At 42.1% G+C, this 25456-nt stretch overlaps 1 protein-coding gene and 1 long non-coding RNA gene across 5 annotated transcripts in view; both read left to right on the top strand.

Moving 5' to 3' along the window:
- Positions 1–25456, top strand: part of LOC133645280 (general transcription and DNA repair factor IIH helicase subunit XPB) — a 66716-nt gene that overhangs the window by 29095 nt on the left and 12165 nt on the right. The gene's annotated exons all lie outside the window — the stretch shown is intronic.
- On the top strand, positions 17170–24084 carry LOC133645275 (uncharacterized). The gene is made up of 3 exons (XR_009824943.1): positions 17170–17181; positions 23610–23717; positions 23817–24084. It is a non-coding gene; the product is annotated as an uncharacterized LOC133645275 (long non-coding RNA).

Below are 25456 nucleotides of genomic sequence, written 5' to 3'. Positions count from 1 at the left end.
GCTAACTGGTGTAACATTTGGCCCATATAAAATTGATACGTCTGTGAAAGTGCGAGACACCTGTCTATGTGGAAACTGTAGCGGTCCCTAGTCCTTGTGACTCAGCGTGTAAAAAAGCCTCATATTAGGTGACCATTCAGTGACTCCGGTAAAGGAGATCAACTGAGCCAAGTTGTCACGAATCTGTTTAATGGCTGCAGAATAGACAGGTGGCGTCTCGGGCTCCATATAGTAGAGCTTTGGTGAAACTTGGTGAAACTGTATGGACTGACCAGACACGATGTCTGTAGGATTATTTGGGTGATTTCTAGTGGTCCTATGGCGCCTTAGAGGCCAGTTATCCGTGTTGGTCAGGGAATAAACACAGGTGCTGCTCCACTGAATGGGTTAATCGCCGTTGTATGAGCAATGATGGAACCTGGTTTTTGTGTATGATACGGCCGATTCCACAAAAGCACGCGTGCATTAGTTGTTTATATTGGTCCGGGCCAGGGGGGCGTGGTTTGTGGGAAAAATGTGTGTGTTTTTTTTTTTTTTTTTTCAATTAATATATATATATATCTGCGTATTGTAATAACATTTGTGTAGCACCTGGTTTCTTATCTGGTTTAATTCTCCCTCATGCTTTTGTGAGAGTTCCCTCACGCTTTTTTCGCACCCACGCTGATCTGCAAGAGCAGGGAAATTGTCGGTTATGTGTGTGCGTGTAAGAAAATAGACAAAGTTATGTACAGAAAACACATGAGTGAATGATCCATCCATATAATTATTTTCTTCCGCTTATCAAGAGGTTGGATCGCGGAGGCTACAGCCTAAGCAGGGAGGCTCCCCCTCTTGGGCGCTGCGAGCGAATTCCAGTAATTTGGATTTGTTTTTAACTATACTGGTGATTGTGACTGTGCGATAATACAGTTGTTTTACACACTGAGATTTTGAGTACAGGAAAAAAAGGCTCTTGCTCGCTGGTAAATTCTCTGTGTGTGAGTGACTGAGACGCATATAAAGAAAAAATAAATAAATAAATAAATAAATAAAAGGAGTCTCAGCTGGGAGACATTTTGAGATAAGAGTGTGTCAGAAGTGGCGAGGCTGTGTGAGTGTCAGCTGTATGAGGCATTGGTTCGAAGAGGAGTGACACTGATAGCATTGAGCTAGGTTAGCATTGTGTTAGCATAGCATTGAGCTAGGTTAGCATTGTGTTGGCATAGCATAGGGCTAGGTTAGCAAAAATTTGCTTACTGAGGCATAGTAAGGCTAAGTTAGCATCTAGCTTGGCATTACTAAGTGTGGTTGAACAGTATTCTCGGTCTGTAGAGTGTGCTAGTAGTAGGTGCTTGCTAAGTCCAGTAAAATAATAGATATATGGAAAATTACACGTTTAAATATCAATAAATAAATACGGATTGTGGGACATTGAAACATTGTTTAATTCATCATTCATTTATATGTTTAGTATATTTTTTTGGTACAGCCTTGATGCTCTGCTGATCCATACAGATCTGTGTGGAGCTGAGACAAAACACACACGCAAGCACATCATAGATGCAGAACACATTATAGCTTTGAATTAATAATTATACAACAAATACAATTAATAATATTGAATTTAAATATGATAAAGATAAATTAATAATTTAAAAATATTGGGAAAAAAAAAAAATATATATATATACATTAATTACATTTTAGAATAATCACTATAAAAGCAAATTTAAAAATTAGAATTTTTAATTTTTTACTTTTATCTGTGTAACTGGGTTTAAATTAAAATATTGTTGACATTTATAGTCACACCGGTGTAAATCATGGAGTCTGAGTCGCAGGTTTGGTCAGCAGTTTGCATTCTCAGTAAATTGAACCCGCTGCTAGCCGATGAAATAAAAAGATATTCACAAAAATGGAAAAAGAGGACACAAAGCTGTCTGTCACCCTGGCCGGTGGATGGGACCTTTGACACAAGCCAGTGTAGAGAGATGGAAGTTTTGATAAAAAACTACAAGATAAAGAACAAAAAACCTAAACGCATTAAGAAACGAGACAGAGAATTAGCTGTTCTACAGTTGTTTTACAACCAAGGTAAAAAGCTGAGGGAAGCATCAAAGAAGCGGGTCGAGCAAACGCTCCAAGAGAAGAAGGAAGGCACATCCCCCTACTCCTCTCAGATGCCAATGCATACAGTGACACTCCAAGGAGACTATATAATGAAATCTGACAAAGAAACTATGTACCCAAACATGGAATTGGAAAAAGCATCAAGAAAACTTGAAGAACCCACACACATGCCATGGGAGGAAGTAGGAAAAAAGGGCAGACGCGCAAGTGGCTTCACCAAAACGGTCAAGAGGACTCTGCACCGGGCTGAGGCTGGAGACGATGACCTGGAGGAAGACGATGAGGAGGCGGATGAAGGGGCAACAGGAGGTAATGGTACAGACATTGCAAACCACCTGAATGTAAAATTCTATCAACTGCCTACACCCACCCCAAGCCATCCAGGGGCAAGCATGGAAGAGAGAGGGGCAAAACCAAGGACGACAAGAGGGGACCGCATTGGTAGAGCCACACTCAAGCACCAGGGACGGTTGGAGGATCATCCGAGATTTGCAGCAAATACACCCCCTGGTGGTGATGAAGTTGTGGAAGAACGAGGACAAGTGAATGGTGAAATCAGATTAGTGACAGAGGGACCACCTGCCACCTCAACAGTACTGGAAGGATCATCACATTCAGCGTACCCCCTGCTGGCGAAAGGTCCAAATCTGCAATACGTCCCTTTGGCAACAATGGATCTGGAAGGACTAATCCAAAGACTTCCCTGCATCTACGATGGAGCAGGCAAATGGATAGCTGCCTTTGAAGAAGAGACAATTGCTACCATTTTGGCGATGGGAGATCTTAAAGCCGTCTGGGGGAAAATTGTTGGGAAAAATGAGATGGAAGAAATCCTACGTGCTGCAGGACTGGAGCAGTATGCGGGTACACAGGTAAATGATGGTGACATCTTCAACAGATACCGCAACATAATGTGGACAGCGCTAAGACAACGATATCCAGCCAGAATCCAGCCTGACAGCATCGCTGTTAAACCCATCAAAGATGATGAGAGCCCGCAGGCTTATGTGCACAACACCAAAAAAGAGTGGATCAGATCAACTGGTGCACAGCCAGACCAAGATGCCTTCCACAACGTGGCTCTCAGGAAGATAATAGCCGAAGGACTACCACAGGCAGCTCAAAGCAGACTGAATGATGCTGTGGGACTGTATACTATGACATTCGGGCAGTTCACAGACTATGTAGTGGATGCTGTGACCAAGACAAGAACCAAAATCTCCCAACAGAAGCAGGCTGATGAGGAAGCTGTAAGAAAACTGACACAACAACAGCTGACTGACGGAAAAAGAAAGATGCAAGCGGTTATGACATCAGCGGAACCAACACCATCTGCTCCACCACTTGAACCAATAAATGCCCCCCAGGTAATATATATGCAACCACAGGGCTGGGGAGGAGGTCCAGGGATGAGGAGAGGCAGAGGAATGACAGGAGAAAGGATGGAGAATCGCAGGTGGGAAAGAATGAGATGCTACAACTGTGGAAGGAGTGGTCACTTAAGCAGGGACTGCAGATTTCCCCCTGGTCAGATGATGATGCCCAGGTTCGAACAAAACATGCAGGGGCTGAGCGTGAGGGGCAGAGGTAGCCAGATGCCGGAAAACCCCTGGCAGGGGCCGGTAAACCCTTGGCAGGGGCCACCTACTGGCTACTAGGGGGGCCTTGGGGATCCAGAGGGAGGTCGTCAGCTGGCTGTTACATCACGCCCTGATGAGGAACCAATGCTGCAGGTTCAACTAGCGGGAAAGCCGGTAGAGATGATGGCGGATACGGGTGCTACATACACCTGTGTGGGCCAAGCTGACTCAAAAAACCTCCCAAGATCCGGACAATATGTTCGAATAGTTGGATTCTCAGGGACTAAGCAGCTGATACCAATTTCTGAGCCAGTCTCCCTACAGTTTCAAGGAAAAACAATTGAACTGCCTGTGCTAATATCTGACCAAACGCCTGTGAATCTCCTTGGAAGAGACGCAATGTGCAAATTACAATGCGATATCCAGTGCACCCCGGCTGGGATAAGTGTGGAAACAGGACACTTCCAAATGATGTTGAGAGAAGAGGAAGAGACGGTGTTTTGGCTTGGAGAGCTGAGTGAGACTTTCCTAAATCCGGCAAATGTGTGGATGAACTTTATCAAAACAAACTTGCCAAAGGCCGAGCCTCCAACATGCCCACTACATTGTACACTTCAGTTTTTCAAAAACGGATCTGAAGCTCAACCAGACCAATGGACTAAAAAACAGCCCGAAAAAAATCGAGGTCCAATCAGCTTCCATAATATTAGGGAAACAGGGAGCGGCCATGGAGATAGTCGAAAATACATATTTAGCCAAAGAGTTTAAAATCAAAAACAGTCTTCCGCATGTAACTTTGTTAGTGAATGCAGGCTATGAACAAAAGCATTTGGGGCCAATGGTCCTTGAGGCGAAAAGTGTTAATTACATCACCACTGAAAATAAGGATATTTGGATAAGTGAAGATAAATCATTTGTCAAAATATCCATTTCTGCATCGGGCTGGGCTCAGCCGCAAGCAGTTCGGCTTCCACATCAACTGGAGTGCCATGTTCAGCACTCAGACCTGAAAAAAGAAATGTTGGAGGCAGTGCCAAACAAATTATGGGCAAAACATGATACTGATGTGGGGATGATTAAATCAGCTCAACCCGTGGATTTCAAGTTAAAACCAGGGTGTAGACCACCTTGGAAACACCAATATCCTCTTAAACCTGAGGCTGAGGAGGGAATTAAGGAAACCATAACAGGTCTGTTGAAGGCTGGAGTATTGTTGGTTGAGTCGAACCCATGCAGTAACACACCAATTTTACCAGTGCTAAAAGCAGATAAAAGTAAACATCGGTTGGTACATGATTTGCGCGCATTGAACGAGGTGATTGAGGACTGTCCAGCTAATGTTCCAAATCCACACACATTGTTGACAAATGTTCCATCCGAGGCTAAGTGGTTCACAGTAATCGATTTGTGTTCTGCATTTTTCAGTGTGCCGCTAAGTCCAGCTAGTAGGCATTTGTTCGCATTTACGTATAGAAATCAGTCCTATACGTACACACGTCTCCCTCAGGGGTTCAAACACAGCCCTCATGTTTTCAACAAAGTGTTAAAAGAAGACATGGCTGACTTGACTGGCAAAATCTCCAGTACAGTTATCCAGTATGTGGATGACACCATTTTGTGTGCGCCAGACTTGGAAACCTGCCACAATGACTCTATGATCCTGCTAAATATGCTTGCTGAGAAAGGCCACAAGGCTTCTCTGAAAAAGCTCCAGTACTGTATGGATCAGGTAGAGTATTTGGGTAGGTTAATCAAAGAGGGGACGCGAGCAGTTTCCCCCGCACAGTTGGAGGCTGTGTCAAAAGCTCCTCGGCCTACCACTGTGAAAGAAATGATGACATTTTTGGGAATGACTGGGTACAGTTCTGAGTGGGTCGATAAGTATTCTGCTATCGTCCAGCCCCTGAGAAACATGATAAGAGAAAAAGGAGCTGAAAACTTGAGAAGTAAACTAATTTGGACTTCAGAGGGGCACATTGCATTTGAAACTATAAAAACACTGCTACAACAAGCACCGGTTTTGACTCTGCCAGACTATGAGAAACCGTTCCAGCTGTTTGTGTCATGTCGTCAGGGTCATGCAGTAGGAATGTTAGGCCAGAAAACAGGTGTAGGGTCTTGTGCTCAGCCAATAGCCTATTACTCTGTTGCGCTAACACCAGTGGAGCTCGGGTTGCCAGAGTGTTATCGACACCTGGCTGCTGCTCACCTACTGTATGAAAAGGCATCATCCCTCACGATGGGGTATCGAATAGAAATTTTGTCACATCACAAACTGATAAACTTGATTGAAAGAGGGAAATTTGTTTTAACCGCACAGAGGTTGACTGAATACCATCGACTACTTGAGTATCCAGATGTGACGATGCACACCTGTAGAGTAAAAAATCCTGCAGATAGCATCTCACTCCCGTTTGAGGGAGAACCACATGACTGTGTGGCTGAGTCAGAAAGATATGCCAAACTGCGATCTGACCTGAGCGCCACCCCTTTGGAGTCAGACGACATGACATTGTTCGTGGATGGCTCCTGCTACAGAGACGGGGAGGCCCTAAGAGCGGGGTTTGCAGTAATTGAATGGAAGAATGGTGAAGCTGGGATTGTGAAGATGCAAGAATGTGTGCAGCCATGTTCAAGCCAGCTGGCAGAACTAAAGGCGTTGACGAGTGCATGTGATTATGCGGAGGACAGAAATGCGAATGTGTATACTGATTCAGCGTATGCACATGGGGTGTGTCATGTCATTTTGTAGTGGAAAGTCCAGGTTGTCAATGAGAACCAAAGTAGATTTAACACAAGAGTTTTATTTTACTCATAATCAAATGGTACAATGGTTGGGTTGAGTTGTCTAGCACACAGAAAGTTTTCCCCCCGGGCGCGCCCGTCAGCATGAAAAAATGGTAACCAAAACACTCTCTTCGTTTGGCTTTATCCCTTTCTTATCTCTCTTGTTAGTGCGTCAATGTCTTATTTTGTTGGCATGACTTAAAGTTCACTTTTGTCCCACAGAAGAGGAAGAGAAATCAAAATGAGCATACATTTTTGACAGACATGAACTATAGGTCAAAGGTCAGAAATTCTACTACAACTGCATATTTCGGGAATGTAAACAATGAAACACCGGCTGTGTTGTGTTGCTGACTTCCCTTGCAAAATACTCCGCATCGCACCGACAACTTTCTTCTTTGCTTGCTCAGCTTCTTTCTCCATAATGCAATGAACAAATTGCAATAGATTCACCAACACAGATGTCCAGAATACTGTGGAATAATGAGATGAAAACAGAGCTATTTTTTATTGGCTTCAATGGGGGAGCCATACCTCTGTTTCTCTGGCTACGTCACGCGCATACGTCATCATCCAAAGGAGTTTTCAACCGGAAGTTTAGCGGGAAATTTAAAATTGCACTTTATAAGTTTTGGCATGTGTTGCAATGTTAAGATTTCGTCATTGATATATAAACTATCAGACTGCGTGGTCGGTAGTAGTGGGTTTCAGTAGGCCTTTAAGTTAAAGTACCAATGATTGTCACACACTCACTAGGTGTAATGAAATTTGTCCTTGTTCACCCCCTGGGAGGTGAGGGGAGCAGTGGGCAGCAGCGGCGCCGCGCCCGGGAATCATTCCAACCCTTGATGCTGAGTGCCAAGCAGGGAAGAATGCTGGTATGAGCTTTTAATCACAACCCGTTAACTGCTGCCAATCAAATTGCTAATAAAATACTCTTTAAGGTTCATATGTTTGCAAATCTGACTGTGATGAAGTCAGTGCCTCACCAGCCATGAACCTCACCGCACGTCACTGATACATATATATATATACATATATATACATTTATATATATATATACATATATATATATATGTATATATATATATATATATATATATATATATATGTATATATATATATATATGTATATATATATATATATATGTATATATATATATATATGTATATATATATATGTGTATATATATATATATATATATATATATATATATATATATATATATATATATATATATATATATATATATATATATATATATATATATATACATACACTACCGTTCAAAAGTTTGGGGTCACCCAAACAATTTTGTGGAATAGCCTTCATTTCTAAGAACAAGAATAGACTGTCGAGTTTCAGATGAAAGTTTCTCTTTTTTTGGCCATTTTGAGTGTTTAATTGACCCAAAAATGTGATGCTCCAGAAACTCAATCTGCTCAAAGGAAGGTCAGTTTTGTAGCTTCTGTAACGAGCTAAACTGTTTTCAGATATGTGAACATGATTGCACAAGGGTTTTCTAATCATCAATTAGCCTTCTGAGCCAATGAGCAAACACATTGTACCAATAGAACACTGGAGTGATAGTTGCCTATGTAGATATTGCACCAAAAACCAGACATTTGCAGCTAGAATAGTCATTTACCACATTAGCAATGTATAGAGTGTATTTCTTTAAAGTTAAGACTAGTTTAAAGTTATCTTCATTGAAAAGTACAGTGCTTTTCCTTCAAAAATAAGGACATTTCAATGTGACCCCAAACTTTTGAACGGTAGTGTATACCCACATATATATACATATGTATATATATATATATACACATATATATATATATACACATATATATATATATATATATATATATATATATATATATATATATATATATATATACACACATATATATATATATATGTATATATATATATATATATACACACATATATATATATATATGTATATATATATATATATATATATATATATATATATATATATATATATATATACACATATATATATATATGTATGTATATATATATATATATATATATATATATATATATATATACACATATATATATATATGTATATATATATATATATATATATATATATATATATATATATATATATATATATATATATATATATCCATCCATCCATCCATCCATCCATCCATCCATCCATCCATCCATCCATCTTCTTCCGCTTATCCGAGGTCGGGTCGCGGGGGCAGCAGCCTAAGCAGGGAAGCCCAGACTTCCCTCTCCCCAGCCACTTCGTCTAGCTCTTCCCGGGGGATCCCGAGGCGTTCCCAGGCCAGCCGGGAGACATAGTCTTCCCAAAGTGTCCTGGGTCTTCCCCGTGGCCTCCTACCGGTCGGACGTGCCCTAAACACCTCCCTAGGGAGGCGTTCGGGTGGCATCCTGACCAGATGCCCGAACCACCTCATCTGGCTCCTCTCGATGTGGAGGAGCAGTGGCTTTACTTTGAGCTCCTCCCGGATGACAGAGCTTCTCACCCTATCTCTAAGGGAGAGACCCGCCACCAGGCGGAGGAAACTCATTTCGGCCGCTTGTACCCGTGATCTTGTCCTTTCGGTCATAACCCAAAGCTCATGACCATAGGTGAGGATGGGAACGTAGATCGACCGGTAAATTGAGAGCTTTGCCTTGCGGCTCAGCTCCTTCTTCACCACAACGGACCGATACAGCGCCCGCATTACTGAAGACGCCGCACCGATCCGCCTGTCGATCTCACGAACCACTCTTCCCTCACTCGTGAACAAGACTCCGAGGTACTTGAACTCCTCCACTTGGGGCAAGATCTCCTCCCCAACCCGGAGATGGCACTCCACCCTTTTCCGGGCGAGAACCATGGACTCGGACTTGGAGGTGCTGATTCTCATCCCAGTCGCTTCACACTCAGCTGCGAACCGATCCAGTGAGAGCTGAAGATCCTGGCCAGATGAAGCCATCAGGACCACATCATCTGCAAAAAGCAGAGACCTAATCCCGCAGCCACCAAACCGGATCCCCTCAACGCCTTGACTGCGCCTAGGAATTCTGTCCATAAAAGTTATGAACAGAATCGGTGACAAAGGGCAGCCTTGGCGGAGTCCAACCCTCACTGGAAACGTGTCCGACTTACTGCCGGCAATGCGGACCAAGCTCTGACACTGATCATACAGGGAGCGGACCGCCACAATCAGACAGTCCGATACCCCATACTCTCTGAGCACTCCCCACAGGACTTCCCGAGAGACACGGTCGAATGCCTTTTCCAAGTCCACAAAGCACATGTAGACTGGTTGGGCAAACTCCCATGCACCCTCAAGGACCCTGCCGAGAGTATAGAGCTGGTCCACAGTTCCACGACCAGGACGAAAACCACACTGTTCCTCCTGAATCCGAGGTTCGACTATCCGGCGTAGCCTCCTCTCCAGTACACCTGAATAGACCTTACCGGGAAGGCTGAGGAGTGTGATCCCCCGATAGTTAGAACACACCCTCCGGTTCCCCTTTTTAAAGAGAGGAACCACCACCCCGGTCTGCCAATCCAGAGGTACCGCCCCCGATGTCCACGCGATGCTGCAGAGTCTTGTCAACCAAGACAGCCCCACAGCATCCAGAGCCTTAAGGAACTCCGGGCGGATCTCATCCACCCCCGGGGCCCTGCCACCGAGGAGCTTTTTAACTACCTCAGCAACCTCAGCCCCAGAAATAGGAGAGCCCACCACAGATTCCCCAGGGACTGCTTCCTCATAGGAAGACGTGTTGGTGGGATTGAGGAGGTCTTCGAAGTATTCCCTCCACCGATCCACAACATCCGCAGTCGAGGTCAGCAGAACACCATCCTCACTATACACGGTGTTGATAGTGCACTGCTTCCCCTTCCTGAGGCGGCGGATGGTGGTCCAGAATCACTTCGAAGCCGTCCGGAAGTCGTTTTCCATGGCTTCCCCGAACTCCTCCCATGTCCGAGTTTTTGCCTCCGCGACCGCTGAAGCCGCACACCGCTTGGCCTGTCGGTACCTGTCCGCTGCCTCAGGAGTCCTATGAGCCAAAAGAACCCGATAGGACTCCTTCTTCAGCTTGACGGCATCCCTCACCGCCGGTATATATATATATATACACATATATATATATATATATATATATATATATATATATATATATATATATATATATATATATATATATATATGTATATATGTATGTGTATATATATGTATATATATATATATATATATATATGTATATATGTATGTGTATATATATGTATATATATATATACATATGTATGTATGTAAATATATATATATATATGTATGTATGTATGTATGTAAATATATATATAAATATACATATGTATGTATGTATATGTATGTATGTATGTATGTATATATATATATATATATATATATATATATATATATATACATATGTATGTATGTATATGTATGTATGTATGTATGTATATATATATATATATATATATATATATATATATATATATATATATATATATATATATATATATATATATATACTATATATATATAGTGGGTTTCAGTAGGCCTTTAAGTTCAAAGACAGATATGTTCTGTACCAGATTATAGCTAAATAGCTACTTTCCATCTGCAGTCCCTGGCTACCTAAATTAAAGGGATACAAAAATCATGCACTCAAATTATGACAATAAAATCATATTATAGCATGTAATCAAATTAAGAAAAGTCATAAAATGCCCTTTAATGGACACATATTTAATATACAATACAACCACACCTTATTTACATCATCACACAAAGACAATACATGCTCTTGTTCACATCTGTCATCATTTGTAAAAACAACCATGATTTTAACAGCCACACCTCACAATTTACAACAAAAATACTCTCATGGATAAATACAATACACATTAAGTTGATGTGTCAAACATAATGCCCACTTTAGTGACCATGTGAGCAGCTTTGATTGCTCCAAAGCCACTTTTTAACTTTAATTTTTCTATTGCTTTGGATATAACGGGGAGAAGGCCAATTGGTCTGTAGTTGTTGATGTCTTGTTTATTTCCTGCTTTATGGATGTGGATGACAGTGGCAGTTTTCAACGTGGTAGGGAAAGTGTTTTCTGTTATTGATGTATTTATCAATGTTGTTATAGAAGCAGTAAGACTATCTTAAAACATTTTTAGGAAGAAAGTGTCCAGAACATATATATCTCTAGATCGTGAGTTTGATAATGCAGAGAGGATTCTGTTTACCTTTGTTTCATTTGTTAATTCTAAAATTAGTCTATCCTGAATACATGGCAATTCTTTGCACTGATTTTGAGGGATTTTTTTTAATTCAGGGTTTGTACAGACTGGATGAAATGTTCATTAAAATTATTACTTATGTCCAGACTGTCTGTGATAGTAGCGCCATTGATATTTAATGTTATAGTGTTGTTTCTTGTTTGCTGTCTTCCAGTGAGTTTGTCAATGGTTTTCCATAACTGTCTAATGTTCCCTTTTGCAGCTTTGATTAATTCTAAGTGAAAGTCAGCCCTAGACTTCCGCATAAGCATTGTAACTTTAAAAATCATACGATCCGTATTTAGACCTGTTTTAATTGCTCTTTTGAGAGCTGAGTCCCGATTTTTCATCAGAATCCTAATTGTTCCATCAATCCAAGATATTTTTATTTTAGCACTTTTCTTTCTGGGTTTTGTTTTAGTGTATTTACAGATGATCTCTTTGATTTTTGTCATTAGGTCATCACAGGCATGTTCAGTGCTAGTGACAGTTTTAAATTCATTCTCTAGTAATTGTTGGTCTTTTTTTAGGGATAAGGGCAATCACTTTTGTGTACCTTTTTGGCTGTGATGCCTAATCTTGACAACTTCCGTGTTATCAATGTGATGTTATGGTCTGATAAGCCTGTTAGTAATTTGTATGTTTTTGTTTTTTTTATGCGATCAGGTTTATTAGTAAATACCAAATCCAGTAAGGTTCAGGAGGAATGTGCACTTCTACTAGGGCTGCTTATCATTTGTGTCATGTAGAAGCCGTTTATAATATCCTTAAGTTTCTTTCTACGCGACTTATTTAACCAGTCCAGATTAAAGTCCCCCATAACGATCAATTCTTTCATACTGTGCTGTTTGAGGATGTCTGAAAATGATTGAGGATGTCTGAAAATGAATTGAGAAAAATGTCTTCAGCCGTGGGCGGTCGGTATGCTACAATTACCTTGAAATACATTTCTGAGGAAAATGTGATTTTAATTCCAACACACTCAAGATGATCTACTGGGAGGGTTATTTGTTCACTTTTAATGTTTTCCCTTACATAAATCTTAACTCCTCGCCCCTCTGTCACTTGATCTGTCTTTTCTGTAAATCTTGTACCCCGGGACATTAATTAGAACAAAAGGTGTTGTAGGTTTCAACCATGTCTCCGATAGACAAAGGTACCCCAGATTAGAGTCTGATAGTAACTGCTGGATTTGTTCAGTATGGTTCCTGTTGTAGAAAGTTTAATGATGCGGACACGTTTGTTACTGAATACTTTCTACAGACTTCTGTCTCTAAGCGACTTTGTGTATGTACTAAGCAACTATAATTATTTGATATGCTTAAATGTGCTGTTTTAACTCATCTGTTGTGTAGCTGCTAGCTCTTCGTAGCCTACAGCAGGAGTGTCCAAATTGCAGTCCATAGCTATGTTTATAACAGACAACCGAAACAATTGAAAATGTGGTATTTGCGTGTCGGTTCAATCAGCGGCAGCTACGCCCTGTTTCATCATTCGACCTAAGTCTTTTGTTTCGTAGGCGGGACAGAGGGCAAGGGAACAATGTGGGACAGCAATTGTCCATCTTATACCATGCTAGTTGTTTTAATGATAGTTCACATGAGCGGCCATACCTTGAGTTCCAACATATATATAGGAGTCAAAGGGCTCCTATTATGAGTCGTCTAATTGGTGATCATACATTTTGGCGGGTCAGCTGGCGGTACACACGGACGCAGCTCAGTCAGCCAGGGCTTTCACTGATAGAACAGTTGGAGCAGTCCTTGTCTTTCACTCTTTCCCGGGAGTAGGTGTACCTAGTAGATGTCAGCTGATGTCATGCTGTCGGGTAACAACAGGAAGGTTCCTTCTGTGGGATATTGAATGTCAGGGTACAGTTTGTAAAGCAGGTCATTACCAAACAGGCAAGGTGTGTGCAGGTCGACCACAAAGGGATGCTTCAATGAGTGTGTGGCACAAGTGTCAATCATGAACTGATAACATTGTCCGTTGACACTTATGTCCTGTTTGTATCTCCTGCTGGGCGTCCTGCTGTGGGCGTTCTTTGCCACACCTGTATGATGTTTTGGCTGCAAATCGGAGCTTGTCTTGTCACAACACACACACACACACACACACACACTGTTTTTAGGCTCCAGTCATTTCGATAGCGCGCGTCACACACACACACACAAGGCCGCGTGCCAAGAGATAAGCCGAACAACACTTCTCTCCCTTTTTTTTCTCCTTCTTCCTCAGCCTCTAAACATGTAACCTATTTTATATCACTTTATAACGCTATACATATCAACTCTTATTATAGGTATTAATCTGGGCTTTTATTTGTCATTATTATTCAACAATATTCAAAACAAACGGTTGTAAAGGTTATAGTTACTCGCATTATCTATCAAAAGTCTATAGCTAACTGAAAGCTGTTGAGATTTGGTGTGCCTCCTTATTTATTATCTGTTATGCCATCATCTTATCTTAGCTCACCACCCAGATGTATGGTGTACTGCAAATGTCCAAATAAAAATAAAAATACTCCAACCTAAAAATGTTAGACTACATTTTAAAGTTAAACGACTTAATACTTACTCTTATTATATTCATTTTCAAACTTCCACTCCCAAATGCACCACACACACACAAGGTCGTGTGTGTGCGTGAGTGCACATTCCAAATTATATGGCGAACCACAGCAGACATTTTTCTCACATCTTACTTCAATAACCCCGTAAATTGGAAAACTATGGCATAAGAGGTGATCTCAATATGTGGAATTTAATAAGACTAAATCACAGCCAAAAAGAGTAACTTGTGGGGTTCCACAAGCCTCGGTATTGGGACCTAAGTTATTTATACTTTATTTAAATGATATTTGTTCAGTATTTAATAAATGTAAATGTATTATGTTTGCAGATGATACAAATGTATATTGTTCAGGAGAAGACTTGAAGGAAGTGTTGAGGATAATAGAGGTTGAGTTGATTCAGCTAAAAAAATGGTTTGATATTAATAAGTTATTAAATGATAAGAAAACTAAATTTATGGTGTTTAGTGGTGCAAGGACAAATTGTGAAGCAAAATTAAAATTGAATCAAGTGGAAATTGATAGAGTATATGGAGCTAAATTCTTGGGAATAATAATTGATCATAAATTATGTTGGAAACCGCCTATTGAATATATAAAGGGAAAAATATCCAAATCCATTGCTATTCTGTATAAAGTAAGACACATGCTGAATAAGAAATGTCTGCATATGTTATATTATTCTTTTATTTTTCCATATTTAAAGGCCTACTGAAATTAATTTTTTTTATTTAAACGGGGATAGCAGATCCATTCTATGTGTCATACTTGATCATTTCGCGATATTGCCATATTTTTGCTGAAAGGATTTAGTAGAGAACATCGACGATAAAGTTGCAACTTTTGGTCGCTGATAAAAAAAGCCTTGCCTGTACCGGAAGTAGCGTGACGTCAACGGTTGAAAGGCTCCTCACATTTCCCCATTGTTTTCAATGCAGCTAGAGATTGATTCGGACTGAGAAAGCGACGATTACCCCATTAATTTGAGCGAGGATGAAAGATTTGTGGATGAGGAACGTTAGAGTAAAGACTAGAATGCAGTGCAAGATATATCTTTTTTTAGCTCTGACCGTAACTTTGGTACAAGCTGACTCATTGGATTCCACACTCTCCTTTTTCTATTGTGGATCACGGATTTGTATTTTAAACCACCTAGGATACTATATCCTCTTGAAAATGAGAGTCGAGAACGCAAAATGGACATTCACAGTGACTTTTATCTCCACGACAATACATCGGCGAAACACTTTAGCTACGGAGCTAACGTGATAGCATCGTGCTTAACTGCATATAGAAACAAAATAAATAAACCCCTCGACTGGAAGGATAGATAGAAAATCAACAATACTAGTAAACCATGGACCTGTAACTACACGGTTAATGCTTTCCAGCCTGGCGAAGGTTAACAATGCTGTTGCTAACGACACCATTGAAGCTAACTTAGCAACCGGACCTCACAGAGCTATGCTAAAAACATTAGCTATCCACCTACGCCAGCCAGCCCTCATCTGCTCATCAACACCCGTGCCCACCTGTGTTCCAGCGATCGACGGTGCGACGAAGGACTTCACCCGATCACAGATGCGGTCGGCGGCCCGGAGACGGAGGAAGTTAAGGTGAGTTCGGCGGCTAGCGCGTCTGCTATCCACCTCAAAGTCCTCCTGGTTGTGTTGCTGTAGTCCGTCGCTAATACACCGATCCCACCTAAAACTTTCTTCTTTGCAGTCTTCATTGTTCATTGAACAAATTGCAAAAGATTCACCAAATAATGGAAATTAAAGAACAACAGCCTTCCAGCTTGTATTCTTAGGTTATTTCAATTAAGAGGAGAAAACTATAATTTACGGGAATATTGATTTTTGAAATAGGTAAAGTAAGAGCAAATATAAAATACAAATGTATTTCAGTTTTAGGAGTTAAATGGTGGAACAAGCTCAGTGATGAGCTGAAGACATAGTTTTTTGTTATGGTTTAAGAAAACCTTGAAAGGTGAAATAATTAAAAATTATAAAATATAGTAACAATTACTTTCATCTTTAATTTTTAAACGTTGATGTTCCACGCAATCTAATGTTCAGTGAATGTATAGGATAGGCAAATATAAGCTGTAGATTAACTACGGTCAAAGTATTGGACAGGACGTCGAAATGTGTAATAAAGTTTAACTTTATATAAGAAAAAAATGGGGATACAAACGGTACAAAACGATCCTTATATGTTGTTATCTGTCATTCATTCATCACCCGTAGGCTCTTAATTCTCATCACAACAACCACAATGCACCTGCTCCCGGTCTTTCTAACATCCGGTTTGCCGCAATGCATTGTGGAGCATGCAGTCTTTTAGTTTACCCTTTGTTAGGCTATTGAGTAGAAACAACTCAATTCAATGGCAGTGTTTCTCAAATAATCAATATCAAATACATGTATAATTCAAATCAATTCCCTTTTAACTCTTTTTAGCTGTAAATATTAATAGATCAATTTATCAGCAATTAAATCAAACATGCAAATTAGGAATGATCATTACACATGAACTATATAACCCATAAGTTACAACATCCTCCCCCCATGAACTACGTTCATCTAAATCTCAAGACAGTACAGTAACTGAATAGGTCTTCTTAGCAAAGTCCCTGAGGGAGTGCGGACTATGCACGACCTGACAAGTCCATCTCGGCCGGTAAACAGTTCTGTGATTCTTCCCAGTTTCCAGGTTTGTCTGGGGGTGTTGTCCTCTCCAGTGAGTACAACGTCACCCACTTTCAGTGGGGTGGGTGTCGGTGTGTCACAGCGGTGTGCTGACTTCAAGTCCAGTAAGTAATCCTTACGCCAAGCGTTCCAGAAGCTGGTTGTGGGTCTCTGTCTGTACTTCCATCTTCGAGTGATCTCTGCCTTGTTTGCAGTTGTGTGCTGAAAGTTAGCAGGGAAGGGCTTTGGTTGCAGAGAGGTCAGCCGTTTTCCCACCAGAAAGTGGACTGGGGTCAGCGGCTGTGGTTCATCCACTTCATTGTGCACAAATGTCAGAGGCCTTGAGTTTATGATCGCCTCCACTTCTGTCAGTATTGTGCACATCTCTTCAAAGTTGAGTGAAGCTCTCCCTAGAACTTTCTTCAGGCATGTTTTTACTGATCGGACGAGCCTCTCCCAGAATCCACCCACCAGGCTGCTCGCTCTGCAATGAACTTCCAGGTGATGCCCTTTTCTGAGAAGAACTCTAACAGCTGGGGTTCTTTGATAGCCTTCCACAGCTCCTTCAGGTCTTGATCAGCTCTCTAGAATGTTCTGGCATTGTCTGAGTAGATTATTTTGCATAATCCTCTTCTGGAGATGAATCTTTTCAACGCTAACAGGAATGTCTCTGTTGACTGATCTGAGACCAGTTCCAGGTGTACTGCTCTGGTAACAGCACAGATGAATAGTGCGATGTATGACTTTTTCCCAGAATCATCTGTTTTCACATAAAGTGGTCCGGCAAAATCCACACCCGTGACTTCGAATGGTGGGGATTCAGTTATTCGGTCTTTGGGCAAGGGCGCAGTGATCTGCTGTCCGGCCTTTGCCTTGAATCTTTTGCAAACTGTGCAGCTGGCCACAGTTCTCTTCACTAGCTGCCTGGCACGCAGGATCCAGTATCTCTCCCTCACTTGGACGAGAGTGTCTCTCACTCCTGAGTGCATCATCTTTTCATGACAGGTCTGTATCAGCAGTTCTGAATATCTGTGTTTATTGGGCATAATCCATGGGTGCTGCTCTCTGTATGTGAATTCGGACTGCTGCAGCCTTCCTCCCACACTGAGCAGCTCGTGTTCATCCAGAAAAGGTTTGAGTTCTTTAATCTTGCAGTCATGGTTTAGGCCCTTTTCCACTTTCAGTTGTTTTATCTCCTGGCTGAAACTCTGTTGTTGTGTTGTCTTGATCCAGTACTTTTCTGCCTCGAAGAACTCGTCAGCAGTTAGTTCTCCTTTTTTCTTTGTTTTTGTTTGAGCATTGGATATGAATCTCTTTATCCAGGCTGTCACTCTGAGGACTCTTTTCAGCTTGCTGTATCTTTCCAGTTCTAACACTGGTTCAGTGGGGTCTGTGTCATTTGCAGCGAGCTGCACAGTGATCTGTTGGCTGGACCTTAGTTCTGCATTCACCTTGTCTGGAACATTGTCATTTTCAGTCTCCTCTGACTGATCAGTTGATGTCAAAACGCTGGGCCCGTTCCACCATAGGTGGTTCAGTATCAGACCTTCAACACTTTGTCCTCTTGTGGGGAGGTCAGCTGGATTTATCTTCCCTGGGATGTGTGACCACCTCTCAGGGTTGGTCAGTGACTGGATCTCGGTCACTCTGTTTGCAACAAACTGTTTCCACTTCTGAGCTGAGCTGCAAATCCAATGCAGTGTAATCATAGAGTCTGTCCACATTCTTATCTGATTTGGTTCCAATTTTAGAGTCATCATCAAGTTGTTGGCTAGTCTCGCTCCAATCACAGCTCCCATGAGCTCCAGGCGTGGCAGTGTCATTTTCTTGAGAGGAGACACCCTGGATTTGGAAACGACTAGGCTCATTATAGGTTCTCCATCTGCCGATTCACCTTGTAGGTAGGCGGCAGCACTGTAGGCTCTTTCACTTGTGTCGCAGAACACATGTAGTGTTAGGGCATGTTTATTTTCTGGCTGCATGTCTGTTCGATACCACCTTGGTATGGCGAGCTGGTGTAGCTGGGGCAGTTCTGAACACCACTGTTGCCATTCTTGAGTCAGGTCAGGTGGTAGCTCTTCGTCCCAGGAGAGTCCTCTCTCCCACATTTCTTGAAACATGCACTTGATTCTGACTGTGAAAGGTGTCAGGAACCCAAGTGGGTCATAGACGCGTGCAGCTGAGTGCAGAATACTTCTCTTTGTGTTCTTCTTTTCTTTTAAAATTCAAGATGGCGGCGCTTCACGGTGGCAGCTTCTTGCATGCGCTCTTGGAAGTGTAGACCGATTTGGCAAAAATACCCGTCAATTCAGTCAATTTCATGGCTGGCTCACAGCGTGTTCACTCCGTGATCACTTACGACCGACTTACGATTCTGGATGTGGAGAGATCGGGCCATTTTGGGCTGAAAGATGCGTGTACGGTGGACCTACTCGCTAGCTTGGGAATTCTTCGCGAGCTACATCCAGCAGTGGCCTTTGAAGCAGCGGCGTCCACTACCAGCGGAGACCGTCAACGAAAGAGACGTAAGCGGTGCGCTCGGAAGCAGAAGCGGGGATGTCGGGCGGGGCTAACAACAAAGCTAAAGGCGTTGTTGTTAGCGGGGCTAACGAAAAAGCTAAAAGCTAATCCTCAAAGAAACGCTAATAAGGAGTCTGTTAAGATATAACTAGCCAGTGCCAGGCTGGATAATCCCTGCACACATAGCAATTCTCTTAGAATAATATACAACTCACATAATGTTTTTTCTGCGTCAGAGGTGGACACGCATTTTACTGAGGTGGCAAACAATCTAAAAATTCCTGTCATATCAATTCCTAGATATGGTCGAAATTATTTAAAGTGCACTACGCATAATAAACGTAACATTATTAATATTGCTGCTACGGATACTTTCAACAAAAACTCCTCAAAACAGCCCACTACCTATAAAATGGGCGTTTTAAACATAAGATCATTGTCTTCCAAAACGTTATTAGTTAATGAAGTCATTAGAGACAACAATCTTGATGTCGTTGGTCTAGCCGAGACCTGGCTCAAACCAGACAAATTTTTTGCACTGGGTGAGGCGTCTCCTCCTGGCTATACGGGAACGCAAATTGCCCGTCCCATTAAAAGGGGTGGGGGTGTTGCACTAATATACAACAAAAACTTTAGCCTTACCTCGAACCTAAATAATAAATATAACTCGTTTGAGGTGCTTACTATGAGGTTTGTCACACCGCTGCCTCTGCACCTGGCTGTCATCTACCGCCCTCCAGGGCCCTATTCGGACTTTATCAATGAATTTTCAGAGTTCGTTGCTGATCTAGTGACGCACGCCGACAATATAATCATAATGGGAGACTTTAACATCCATATGAATACCCCATCGGACCCTCCATGCGTGGCGCTCCAGACTATAATTGATAGCTGTGGTCTTACAGAAATAATAAATGAACCCACGCATCGCAACAGTAATACGATAGATCTAGTGCTTGTCAGGGGTGTCACCACCTCCAAAGTTACGATACTCCCGTACACTAAAGTAATGTCCGATCATTACCTTATAAAATTCGAAGTTCTGACTCATTGTCAACAAACTAATAATAATAATAATAACTACTATAGCAGCCGCAACATTAATGCTGCCACAACGACGACTCTTACTGACCTACTGCCTTCGGTAATGGCACCATTCCCAAATTATGTGGGCTCTATTGATAACCTCACTAACAACTTTAACGACGCCCTGCGCAACACCATTGATAGTGTAGCACCACTAAAGCTAAAAAGGGCCCCTAAAAGGCGTACCCCATGGTTTACAGAAGAAACTAAAGCCCAGAAATGATCATGTAGAAAGCTGGAACGCAAATGGCGTGCGACTAAACTTGAGGTTTTCCATCAAGCATGGTGTGATAGTTTAATAACTTATAAACGCATGCTTACCTCAGCTAAAGATAAATATTACTCAAATCTCATCCACCTCAACAAAAATGATCCTAAATTTTTGTTTAGTACATTAGCATCGCTAACCCAACAAGGGACTCCTCCCAGTAGCTCCACCCACTCAGCAGATGACTTTATGAATTTCTTTAATAAGAAAATTGAAGTCATTAGAAAAGAGATTAAACACAATGCATCTCAGCTACAACTGGGTTCTATTAACACAGATACGACTGTATATACGACGGGCACTGCCCTCCAAAATAGTTTCTCTCTCTTTGATGAAATAACATTGGAGGAATTGTTAAAATGTATAAATGGGACAAAACAAACAACATGTTTACTTGACCCAATTCCTGGGAAACTTATCAAGGAGCTTTTTGTATTATTAGGTCCATCAGTGTCAAATATTATAAACTTATCACTTTCCTCTGGCACTGTTCCCCTAGCATTCAAAAAAGCGGTTATTCATCCTCAACTCAAAAGACCTAACCTCGATCCTGACCTCATGGTAAACTACCGGCCGGTGTCCCACCTTCCGTTTATCTCGAAAATCCTCTAAAAAATTGTCGCACAGCAGCTAAATGAACACTTAGCGTCTAACAATCTCTGTGAACCTTTTCAATCCGGTTTCAGGGCAAATCACTCTACGGAGACAGCCCTCGCAAAAATGACTAATGATCTATTGCTAACGATGGATTCTGATGCGTCATCTATGTTGCTGCTTCTTGATCTTAGCGCCTCTTTCGATACTGTTGATCATAATATTTTATTAGAGCGTATCAAAACGCGTATTGGGATGTCAGACTTAGCCTTGTCTTGGTTTAACTCTTATCTTACTGACAGGATGCAGTGTGTCTCCCATAACAATGTGACCTCGGACTATGTTAAGGTAACGTGCGGAGTTCCCCAGGGTTCGGTTCTTGGCCCTGAACTCTTTAGTATTTACATGCTGCCGCTAGGTGACATCATACGCAAATACGGTGTTAGCTTTCACTGTTATGCTGATGACACCCAACTCTACATGCCCCTAAAGCTGACCAACACGCCGGATTTTAGTCAGCTGGATGCGTGTCTTAATGAAATTAAACAATGGATGTCCGCTAACTTTTTGCAACTCAACGCTAAGAAAACGGAAATGCTGATTATCGGTCCTGCTCAACACCGACATCTATTTAATAATACCACCTTAACATTTGACAACCAAACAATTAAAGAAGGCGACTCGGTAAAGAATCTAGGTATTATCTTCGACCCAACTCTCTCGTTTGAATCACACATTAAGAGTGTTACTAAAACGGCCTTCTTTCATCTCCGTAATATCGCTAACATTCGTTCCATTTTGTCCACAAACGATGCTGAGATCATTATCCATGCGTTTGTTACATCTCGTCTCGATTACTGTAACGTTTTATTTTCGGGCCTCCCTATGTCTAGCATTAAAATATTACAGATGGTACAAAATGCGGCTGCTAGACTTTTGACAAAAACAAGAAAGTTTGATCATATTACGCCTATACTGGCTCACCTGCACTGGCTTCCTGTGCACCTAAGATGCGACTTTAAGGTTTTACTACTTACGTATAAAATACTACACGGTCAAGCTCCTGCCTATCTTGCCGATTGTATTGTACCATATGTCCCGGCAAGAAATCTGCGTTCAAAGAACTCCGGCTTATTAGTGATTCTCAGAGCCCAAAAAAAGTCTGTGGGCTATAGAGCGTTTTCTATTTGGGCTCCAATACTATGGAATGCCCTCCCGGTAAAAGTTAGAGATGCTACCTCAGTAGAAGCATTTAAGTCTCATCTTAAAACTAATTTGTATACTCTAGCCTTTAAATAGACTCCCTTTTTAGACCAGTTGATCTGCAGTTTATTTTCTTTTCTTTTCTACTCTGCTCCCAACCCGGGGTGGACCGCTAGCCTGTGCATCGGATGGGGACATCTCTACGCTGCTGACCCGTCTCCGCTCGGGATGGTTCCTGCTGGCCCCACTATGGACTGGACTTTCGCTGATGTGTTGGACTTTCACAATATTATGTCAGGCCCACTCGAAATCCATTGCTTTCGGTCTCCCCTAGAGGGGGGGGGGGGGGGGGGGGGGTTACCCACATATGCGGTCCTCTCCAAGGTTTCTCATAGTCATTCACATTGACGTCCCACTGGGGTGAGTTTTCCTTGCCCGTATGTGGGCTCTGTACCGAGGATGTCGTTGTGGCTTGTACAGCCCTTTGAGACACTTGTGATTTAGGGCTATATAAATAAACATTGATTGATTGATTGATTAAGATGCTCAATAGCGGTTTGAGGTCAAAGGGGAAGTCATCTGTTTTTGGTCTCCACACTAGGCCCAACACCTTGAGCACAGCTCCGTGTGTCTCCGATGCCAGTGTGTGGTCTGTTGTGCCCTCCTTCCATTTCTTCTCCAGCTCATGAGAGTTGGTCATCCACTTGCAGAGGTCCATGCCTGCGGTTGACAGCATTTGGGTTGCAGTTGCTGTCACATGATAGGCCTCTTCAACACTGTGTGAGCTTGCAATGAAATCATCGACGTAAAGTGACTCTCTTAGTGTCTCTTTAACCTGTGGTTGTTTTGTTTCATATTGTTTCAGGTGTTTTCTGATTGTAGCTGCGAGTAGGAATGGACTCGGGGAGGCCCCAAACACCACTCTGGTCATCCGCAGAACACGCAGCTCTCCATCCTCTTCTCCGCTTGGTGGGCCTGTGAGCCACAGAAGTCTCACTGCATCTCTGTCTTTCTCCACTATGGAGATCTGCAAGAAAGCCTTTTTATGTCTGACATAAAGGCGATTTCATTTTTTCTGAATTTAATGAGGACACTGAGGAGATCTGGATTCAGGTTTGGTCCTGTGAGCAGACAGTCATTGAGGGATGGACTGCCATCTTCATGAGACGACGCATCAAACACCACTCTCAGCTTTGTGGTCACTTTGTCTTCTCTGAGTACTGCGTGGTGAGGTAAGTAGTATTTCACGTTGTCTGTACTTGCGTTGTCTTTTGGCACATCCTCTGCAATGTTCTGCTGTAAATAGTCCTCCACTACTTCATTGTATCTGCTGTAGAATGTAACATCCTTCTTCAGTCTTTTCTTCAGACCTTCAAATCGTTTTTTAGCAACTCTGTAGTTGTCTTGGAGCGCTGCTTTGTCTGGTTTCCATGGCAACTCCACGTGATATCGTCCATCTTTGAAAGTTGTTGTTCTCTCAAACATCTGCAGAGCCTTTTCTTCTGCTGGGTTCTGTGTGTTTTCACTTGTGATGCCCAGAGACTCAATTTCCCAGAATGCACTTAGTTGCTTGGAAACAAGTGTGTCCTCTTCAGTGGAATGAACATGCAGGTTGCCTCAGCGACACTTGACATGCACACTGGTCCCTGCACAGACCATCCAAATGTGCTCTCTAGTGCAACTAATGTCTCTGTCAGTCGCTCCACTCTTCCTGAGACAATTTGCCAATAGTAGTCTGCTCCTATCAGGACAGATAGCTCAGAATCATCATCATTATCTGGGAAGTCTGCTAGTTGTAGTCCCTTTTTCTTGAGCTCATGTTGAATCTGGTCACCGGGAACTTTCATCACAGCTGAGCACACCTGAGGTGTTTCTAAGGCCTCGATTTCAATTATTGCTGGTTGTCCCAGACATTCATCCAATATGACTTTCACTGTGTTGCGTTGTGACATTGTGGGGACAGAGGAGCCAAATGTGTGAAGAGTGAGTGTCTCTTGTCTTATTACTGGTAAGTTCAGGCTCTTCACAAGGTTTTCATGGATGAAGCTTCTCTGACTCCCTCCATCGAGTAAAACAGCGAGCCATTTTTTTGTAGCAGCACAGTGTTATGTCCATCTCGTTTAATCTTTGCTGAGTGAGGAATGACTGAGGAAACAACAGCCTCTTCTTTAACATTGATGGGCTGCACCTCACTTTCTCACCGGTGCACACAGCAATGTGATGCCTCCTTCCACATTTTTCACATGCTGCATCCTTCACTTTGCATGTTTTTGCAATGTGTTTCTGTCCCAGACACACAAAACATCTTCCCATTTCTTGAATCTTTCTTCTTTGCGTTGGAGCAATGCTGTTAGTAGGGCAATGCTCAGATTTTGTGTTCTGCACTGTCACAGAATATACAGTTGTGTGTCTTCTGGCTGACTGTGTGCAGTGCAGCAGCAGATTGCATGCTGGGTCTGTTCATTTTTGTGCCATTGGATGAGCATAACTGCTTCCATGGCTGACTTTCTGGTTTGTGTTCTTTTTGGGTGTATGACGTTGTCATTTGCAGTGCTCTTTCACTGCTCTGAACCTCCTTCTGTAGGAATTTGACTATTTCATCAACCTTCCATTCATCATCATCTCCCCTCTGACGGCTATATTCAAGAGCTATGTCATCTGGAATCATCTCATAAATTGGGCATAGTAGGCTTCCATAAGTGTCTGACACTACACCCAGTGACTCCAAG

The sequence above is a fragment of the Entelurus aequoreus genome, unplaced genomic scaffold, assembly GCF_033978785.1.
Source record: "Entelurus aequoreus isolate RoL-2023_Sb unplaced genomic scaffold, RoL_Eaeq_v1.1 HiC_scaffold_29, whole genome shotgun sequence".
Lineage (NCBI taxonomy): Eukaryota > Metazoa > Chordata > Actinopteri > Syngnathiformes > Syngnathidae > Entelurus > Entelurus aequoreus.
This window is presented reverse-complemented; position numbering and strand designations above follow the sequence as displayed.